This window comes from Miniopterus schreibersii (assembly GCF_964146895.1).
Source record: "Miniopterus schreibersii genome assembly, chromosome: X".
Taxonomy (NCBI): Eukaryota; Metazoa; Chordata; class Mammalia; order Chiroptera; family Miniopteridae; genus Miniopterus; species Miniopterus schreibersii.
The window spans coordinates 4,562,366-4,571,272 of record NC_138104.1 but is presented as its reverse complement, the minus strand read 5'-3'; positions in this window follow the sequence as shown (position 1 = coordinate 4,571,272).

The following is an 8,907-nucleotide window of genomic DNA, read 5'->3' as shown; positions in this document are numbered from 1 at the left end:
CCCCTGACAACTCAGAGCCATGAGCCAATTCTTCCCTACTGAACACTCACTAGTTGGGATCATAGACTAGTGAATTCTGGCCAAAGCCAAGGATTTGTTACAGAAAAAAACAATGCTCCATGCACCGAGGCCAATTTGAATGCAAGTTTACACACTGTAGTTCTTGGCATGAATCAAGAAACAGATTTGTTTGAACAGAGAAGTATTTCTATTTGCAATCATACTACTGTGTGCTATGATCTTATTAATTCTCACAAGCCAAGCAGCTCTGTGGGACTGTCTGTCTTCCTCCATGTGCACACATGCAACCACCAAGGGACACTCAAAATGGTAACATAGGGGCAGTAGATGGCAGTCATCCACTTAATTCAGGAAGAGTTCATGGATTGGAGGCTGTCTCTGCTAAAACAAAACCATGGACCCGAATACTCCTTGAAAACACACTACCTCTTTTAAGACTGAGGGAAAACGTCAAATCTGCTCTCCACCAAGAGCAGGGCAAATTAAAACTGTTCATAATGGGAGGCAACCTCATATGGTGGATAAAAGCATGAGCTCTGGAGCCCGATTGCCTGAGTTCTCCTCCCCAAATCTGCCACTTATTAGCTGTGTGACCTTGGGCATATTATTTGACCTCTCTGCTCCTCAGTTTCCTCATATGTAAAATGGAGGCACTAATAGAGCTCAGCTCATAGAATTGTTGAGAAAACTGAATGAATTAATATTTCTAAAGCAGTTTTAACAGTGCCAGACAGAGCATGTGTTTTTAATTGTTTATTAAACAAAATAAATAATCTTTATATGTTTGGTACCAGCTAAAGTATCTGAAAGTCAATAGTACTTTAGCTGCTTTTCTCCTTTATTAAAAATCTTCAGCCTACTTGCATAGCACAAGTACTAATGGCCAAAATCAGTAGAGAAGGTCCTAGATAGCCTCACATTACTTTGAATCCATGACTTCCTTTTACTGAATAAATGTGTTCCCTCAAATTTCATATGTTGAAATTCTAAACCCCAATGTGATGGTGTTAGGTGGAGCCTTTGGAAGGTAATTAGGTCATGAGGGTGGAACCCTCTAGAATAGGATTAGTGCCTTTAAAAAGAGACCCCAGAGAGCTCTCTCACCCCTCCTGCCATGTGAGGACACAGTGAGAAGACCATCATCTATGAAACAGGAAGCAGGCCCTCACCAGACACCAAGTCTGCCAGAGCCTCAATCTTGGACTTCCCAACATACGGAACTATAAGAAATAAATTTTTTTTTTTATAATCTACCCAGTCTATGATATTTTTGTTATAGCAGCCTAAATGGACTAAGGGAATGACCAAATTCAGAGAATGTTCTATCTAAATTATCAATCCAGAATGATGCTATTAACATAAGGTACTTGTATTAGTTTGAGTAGGTAACCCAAAAAACAGACTCATATTTGTGATAGTCTCAAATATAATAGAACCTTACTTCTTACTCATTTAAAAGCTTAAATGGATGTTCTTGTTAGGCAGACAGCTCTCTTTCTAAGCAGTGACTCAGAGACCCAGGCTCCTTCTACTTTCAACACATAGTTTCCCAGATCACTATGCTCCTCTGCATCAGGTCAGTAAAAAGGGAAAATGGAGTTAAGAAAATGCACATGATTTGCCTGGAAGTAATACAAACTTCTTTATTCATAAGCAATTGGTGAGAACTAGTCACATGACCCCATCAAACTACATGGGTGGGCAAAAGTAGGTTTATAGTTGTAATACAAATAAATAATACATTAATTACTAAATAATAATATAACTATAAACTCTGTGTTTCACATATTTACAACTGTAAACCTACTTTTGCCCACTCCTGTATAATAAAGACTGAGATACATAGGCCCTAGCTGTGTCTATGTATTATGTGTATGGGTTTATATGTATATATGTTATGAGTATGTTTACATGTATCAGTGCATTGCATGTTTATATTGGTAGATGTGTATTTGTATATGTATGGATATATATCTGTATGTATACATGTGTGCATGTGTGTGCATGTCTGCATGTGTATATATGTGTTGGTGTACCTTTATGTGTGCAAGTGTTTGTGCATATATGTATGTATGTGAATGTGTTTTTATAGGTTTGCGTTTGTATATTATGTATATATTTACACATACAAGTTTGTACATATTTTCATGTGTACTCATGCATATGCATATGCTTATGTGTATGTATCTGCATGTATATTATACATGCACACACAGAAACACCTGAAACAAGTTTTATGAAACAATATTTATAACATTCAATGCACTCATATTTTCCTTTAATCCTATTATATTAATGAAATATCCAGGTCATGAGTACTTTTAAGTGATTTTTCTCATCTATTAATGGATTGAAACCATATGGTGAAAAATACTCGTAGGAGACAGTAGTAATATAAATAATAAAAATAGCAAATATTTTTAAGCAATAGCTAAGTGCCAAGTACGTTACATACACTATTTCATTTACCACTCATAACAATCCCATGAGGAAGGCACTATTATGTGTTTTATTTTATGGATAAGAAAACAAAATCATATAGGAGTTAAGTAACATACTGCATGCCAGTACTAGAATTAACCCTTTGCGGTCGTTTGTCTACTCTCAGCCACCAAAGCTTTTTTACCGTTCTGGTCGTATGTCTGCTCTCAGCCACCACAGCAAGGAACCGTACGAATCTTAACTCTATTCATTCACGTATCAGTTCGTAATTTCTCTGAAAGCTCTTAATTCCGACCAGTACAACACCCATGTCCAAATTTAATACGACCGCAAAGGATTAATAAATTAATCGTGGTTTACTAAACAGACCAGAAACTGAAGCCAGACAGTGTAGCTCTAATGACCTATCTTATAATCAATATTCCATACTACTCTGCCATCTATTTGTAAAAAGGCTTCTCTAATCCCCTTGACCCATGGTTTTTGTTGAAGCTATATCCCTTACTCCATTTTCCCAGCTCCAGTGCCTGCTGCAGGAGCAATAGCTGGCAGCCTCCCTAACTCTGGCTACAATTACTCAAGTGACTGGCACTGCTGACTGAGTCAATGGGCACAGATGAAGTGGAATCAGATGTAGCTGTAAGATGTAGCCATTATTTTCCAGAAGGTTTCATTACCATGGTTTTTCCTGTAATAATATTCCTATGTCTTTGAGCTCCAGTCAAACACATGAACTGGGAGACAGGCCCCACCAAATCAAGTGACTGAATCTTCCTGGCATGGCTGATTGTACTATGGGCATAAATCTACGGCTAACATCAGCACTTTGCATCTTGTTTTGACATTTACTACATGAAGATAATAATGACTGCCACTTTACTAAGTCCACCTTGCTGATGCCCTTTAGTTTCATACTTGGTAATGGGACTTATCTTTCGTTTTCATGCTTGGCAACTGGACTTTTTCTGTCTTTTTGTACTTGTCTTTTTTGTTTGTTTTCCCTGCAATTGCTCTCTGCTTTCCATCACCCTGTCTAGATCATAAACAACTCAAGGCCCAACCCATCCATGTTATGTCCTGGGTGTTTCTCAGCCGGTTGAAGCAAGTGCTTGGTTGTGTACAAAATCTCCGGTGCAGCTGTGTGTCACTCACTCGTATACCAAACACCTACCCTGTGCCTGACACTGTGCTAGAAACTGTGAATACAGAGACCCAAAAAGACATAGTCCTTGACATTAAATAGTTCAATGTAATTGGCACTCTAGAACATATCATCAGTTCAGTCTCATTTGGCTTGAACTTAGAGTCTTTGGCCCCCCATGAGGAGGGAAGAAAAATGCCCCCACTTGGCTTATAACTCCCCACAAATACAAATTCCCTCTCTCTCAAGACCCTGCAGTTTGAAAGCCCCATTCTTCTGCTTAGCTAGGTTGGATAGGGTGGGCACTAATGGCCTAAAGGGGCAGTGTAGCTACCTCTTAGCAAGTATTGCAATGGTGTATTTGGTAGCTCTTTTGCTGATCCTGGGAAACTGTGAGGAACAAGGACTCCAGAATCAGAACACCTGGGTTCAACTCTTGGCACCAGCACTCACTGTCTGTGTGACTTCAAGTAAGTTGTGGATTATCTCTGTACTTCAGTTTCCTTTTCTGTAAAATGATAATAGTACCTCCTTCATGGAGCTGTTGTAAATGAGTCAATCCACGTGAAAACAGTTAGAAATATGCCTGGCACATAGTAAGTGATGAATAACTGTAAGCTTTCATTATTACTCATTTACTTAACACTCATTGCCCCTAGTTTTGAGCTTCAGCCTAATTTCCAGGACTACTGGAAAAGTCCCATCATGCATCCTATAACATTCACCTTATCTCATTTTATCCAGGGTGGCTAGAGCAAAGTTAGAAAGAATAATGAGAGAAGATAAAGCATAAGAGGTCAGGAAAACCCAGACCATGCAGGGGCTCATGGTAGATGACAAGTATGGGTTTCAATCTGAGTGTAACCAAAAATGGTTAGAAGCTTCTGAGCAGGAGAGTGACATGATGTGATTAACATTTACAAAGGATCATTAAGGTTGCTACTGGAGAAAGGATGGATTGTATGGGGCAAGAGTGATCACTTAGAATGACCATAGAGTCTAGTTAGGAGGCTATGGTTATGGTCCAGGTGAGAGGTTATCTATATAAAATATTGAATACATAAATAACATTCTGGATATTTTTGAAGGTAGAGGCAACTGGATTTTCTGGCGAATGTTATATTTATAAATGAGTAAAGAATTCTGAAATTGCTCAGGCAAGGGGTCCTGAAGCAAACTGGCTTGCGGGGAATATTCAGGCAGGGGTATGATGGTGTTCTGTAATGATGATGGCTATGATGATGACAATGGTAATGGATATGGTTTGTTGATAGTGAGGTTATGATCTGACTGTGGCTGGCTGGAAGAAGTTACCACCCATGTAAGAAGACGAAGACTATAAAAAAATATAGTGAAAACCCCCATCCATGCCCAACCTTCAGTGATGAGGAGTAACATCTTATTATTTCTTAACACATTGTATGTGCGAAACATATTTATACGTTTTACGTTGACTGGTAGTAGAGAGCGCGATAAAAACCACCCGCAAACAATGTGTTAAGTATGGAGTCACAGAGCTGGTTAAGTCTTCTTACAGTGTAGGAAAGTTAAAGTTATCAGAAAATGTTTGTTTTTAAAGCTCTTTATACTTCCCAGTGTGCTATCGTATTGCTGCCAGTTCAAGGATTATAATACTTAGCTATTGCCTTAGATATGAAATGTTCATTTATCAAGGTTTAATCTCAGCTGTGAGCCAACGCAAGAAGGAATATTATATAACATGATGTACATTTTCAAAAGCACATGTGGTCATGGTCCCAAGGTTAAAGATGAAGTTCCAGGGCTAGCTGTGCATTTTAGAGCCCTGGGTAAGGCTAATTATGGCCTAGTTTCACCTGTCTGGAGAGACATTTTGTTGGATTCAAGATTCTAAGGACATAGGAGAAGAAGGAAATCAAAGAGGTCCAAACTAGCTCTTTGAGTGCCTTGAATTCGTGTTTTATCAGAAGGTATTTACTGGACTTGAGGTTGGTGAATGGAGTGTGCTGTAGGGATCTAGGACAATTCCCTTTGGAGGAGCCATGCTCAAGTTCACCAACACACTCCATTCACTAAGCTACCAGCAATCATCAGTAGGAGGTTAAGGAAGAGTGGAAAAAAAACTTGCAGCAGTAGCAAGATGTGCTTTTTAAAGTGTGTAAAGCATGTTATATAATACTCATTTTAGTGTTGGCTCACAGCTAAGAACACATTTGCCGATGATACATCTGATAAGGAGTTAATTTCCAATATATATAAACTTATACAACTGAACACCAGGAAGACAAACAATCCAATTAAAAAATGGGCTAAGAACCCAAATAGACACTTCTCCACAGAGGACATACAGATGGCCAAGAGACTTATGAAAAAATACTCAATGTTGATAATCATCAGAGATGCAAATTAAAACCACAAAGAGGTATCACCTCACACCTGTCAGAATGGCTCCATCAACAAATCAACAAACAACAAGTGCTGGCGAGGATGCGGAGAAAGGGGACCCTAGTACACTGCTGGTGGGAATGCAGACGGGTGCAGCCACTATGGAAAGCAGCATGGAGGTTCCTCAAAAAATTAAAAATGGAGCTGCCTTTAACCCAGCAATTCCATTTCTGGGAATGTATCTAAAGAAACCTGAAATACTAATTCAAAAGAATATATGCACCATTGTGTTCATTGCAGAATTATTTACAATAACCAAGATCTGAAACAGCTCAAGTGCCCATCAGTAGATGAGTGGATTTAAAAAGCTGTGGGACATTTACACCATGGAGTACTATGCAGCCATAAAAAGGAAGGAAATCTTAACTTTTGCTAAGTTAAGGAAATTTTAACTGGCTTATGCTAAGTGACCTAAGCCAGTCAGAGAAAGACGACAAATATCATATGATCTCACTCATATCTTGGATCTAATAAATAAAATAAACTGATGAACAAAGTAGAAACAGAGACATGGATACGTGGAACAGACTGACAGCTGTCAGTGTGGAGGGAGGCTTGAGGGCTAGATGAAAGAAGGTGAAGAGATGGAACCAAAAAACATATATATAGCACACAGACCCAGAAAAGTATGGTAATAGCCACAGGGAAAGGGTGGGGGCAGGTAGAGGTGGGCAAGGGTGAGGGAAATGGGACAGAAAGAGACTTTGCGTGGGGCGATGGATGCAGGATGCAGTGTGCAGATGATGTTTTGTTGAGTTGTACACTTGAAACATCTATAATTTTGTGAACAAATGTTCTAATAAATTCAATAAAAATAAAAATGAAAGTACCTTAATTAATGAAACTTCCTCCTTAGCATTCTACTGATTCTTGCTCCATTGTCAAAAGTCTATATTTCAGGATACAGCTGGAAAAGATGGAAGAATGGATTATTCCTTGAGGATAAGGCAGCTATTCTTAACAAAAATTACTCTCACCAATATTTAGGGAAAATGAATATGTGCTGGTTACATAGCAAGTAAGTAGCAGGCAATCTCATCCTGACCCAACATCCATGTTCTTTCCACTATACACTGCTTCAGTAACTGCTATTTACTTTCTCTATAGCAGTTTTGTACATTTAGATAAATTGAGATGATTTAAAAAAAAATAAAATGCCATCTTGAAGGCATGGATAAATGTATTAGATCTTGCTTAAATGAGATGCTGGTATTAGCACTGTGTGCCAGTCGGGGAGTTGCTGTGTTATTTTGATTAATGAGACAGTTTACAAACTAACTGGTACTGACACAGGTGACATAAATGGTAGGGGAAACAGTAGACACGGAGATACACTGTCCTGATCCTCCTTCAAGGAACGACTTGTTACCCACCTGCAGAGGGTGTGGTCACACTCACAAACTGTCAGTTCCTTTCAGGTCTGCCTCAAATGCAGAAAGCTACCTCACCTGAGGTAATGCATGCAGAGAGCAAAATGATCTGAGGTTGAGGCTGCCTACTTCTAGTGACTGAGCAAAATGGGAGAGGGGTGATAAGTGAAAAGGCCTGGCCATTTCCATCTGCCACAGGGCAACTATGAAGTGCAACTCCTGCTCCAGAACTCCTCACTACATTGATCAAGGCAATTAGTATGCACCCTAAAGTTTAAGAACCACTAATTGAGTAGAGTTTCTAACTCCTCAGGTGTGACACAAGGCCCTTCACCCTCTGGTTCCCCTCTGGTTCCAACTTCCTTTTCCAGCCCTGTCTCCCTTGATTTTCCTCCAGGCATTCTTGGCACCAGATACACCGAACATCTCTCTCTCCAGAACACAGCATGTTCTTCCTATCAAACATTTATTCATTCTTTAGGAACTCACATAGCCTGGCCAATGTGGCTCAGCAGTTGGGCGTCCACTCATGAACCAAGAGGTCACTGGTTTGATTCCTGGTCAAGGCACATGCCCAGGTTGTGGGCTGGATCCCCAGTAGGGAGCGTGCAGGAAGCAGTCAATCAACGTTTCTCTCTCATCAATGTTTCTTTCCTTCTAACCCTCTCCCTTCCTCTCTCTCTAAAATCAATAAAAACATATATTTTTTAAAAAGAACACAGATATATCTCTTCTTTGGCATTTTCTCCCATTTCTCCATTTCTTTCCTGTTGCCCATTCAATCATTAATTCAGTCAGCTAACAAGCATGCTACAAGCATGTAGTTGCTGGGTGATGGGAATCTAAAGATAAAAAAGCTGCTGGCTAGTAGGAGAGACTGAAATACTGAAATGAAAGGTTAAAACAAAATGTGGTTAGTGATATACTGTAATAGAGGTAATCACAGGATCCTATGAAAGTTAAGTTGAATCATCCCAACTCTGGCTGGATGTGGGAAGAGTGGTGGTCTGCTAGCCTCATAGATGAGGTGACACCAACAGAGTCCTGAAGCACCATAATAAATAGTCCAGGACCCGATGTACAGCATGGAGAATATAGTTTAAAATACTGAATTTTATACTTGAAAGTTGCTAAAAGAGTAGATCTTGAAAGTTCTCACCCTCCCCTCAGGGGAAGAAAACAGGTAAGCATGTGAGTAATGGATGAGTTAACTAACACTATTGTGGTAATCATTTAACAATATATATGTATATCAAATCCTTATATTACATGATGATATATGTCAGTTATATCTCAGTGAAACTGGAAAAAGGGATAAGAAATATTCCAAAGTCAAAGCAAGTTTCTCCAGACTTTCCTTACACAATTTTGGTGGTTTCGTCATGTAAGCGCACCATTCCTTGCCATTCCTTGCCCTGCTGCTCTTTAGATACAATACTCAATCTGTCTGGTGAGCCATCTCCCACTTGAGGACCTGAGTTCACCCCTCCAAACACCTGCACTACTCTG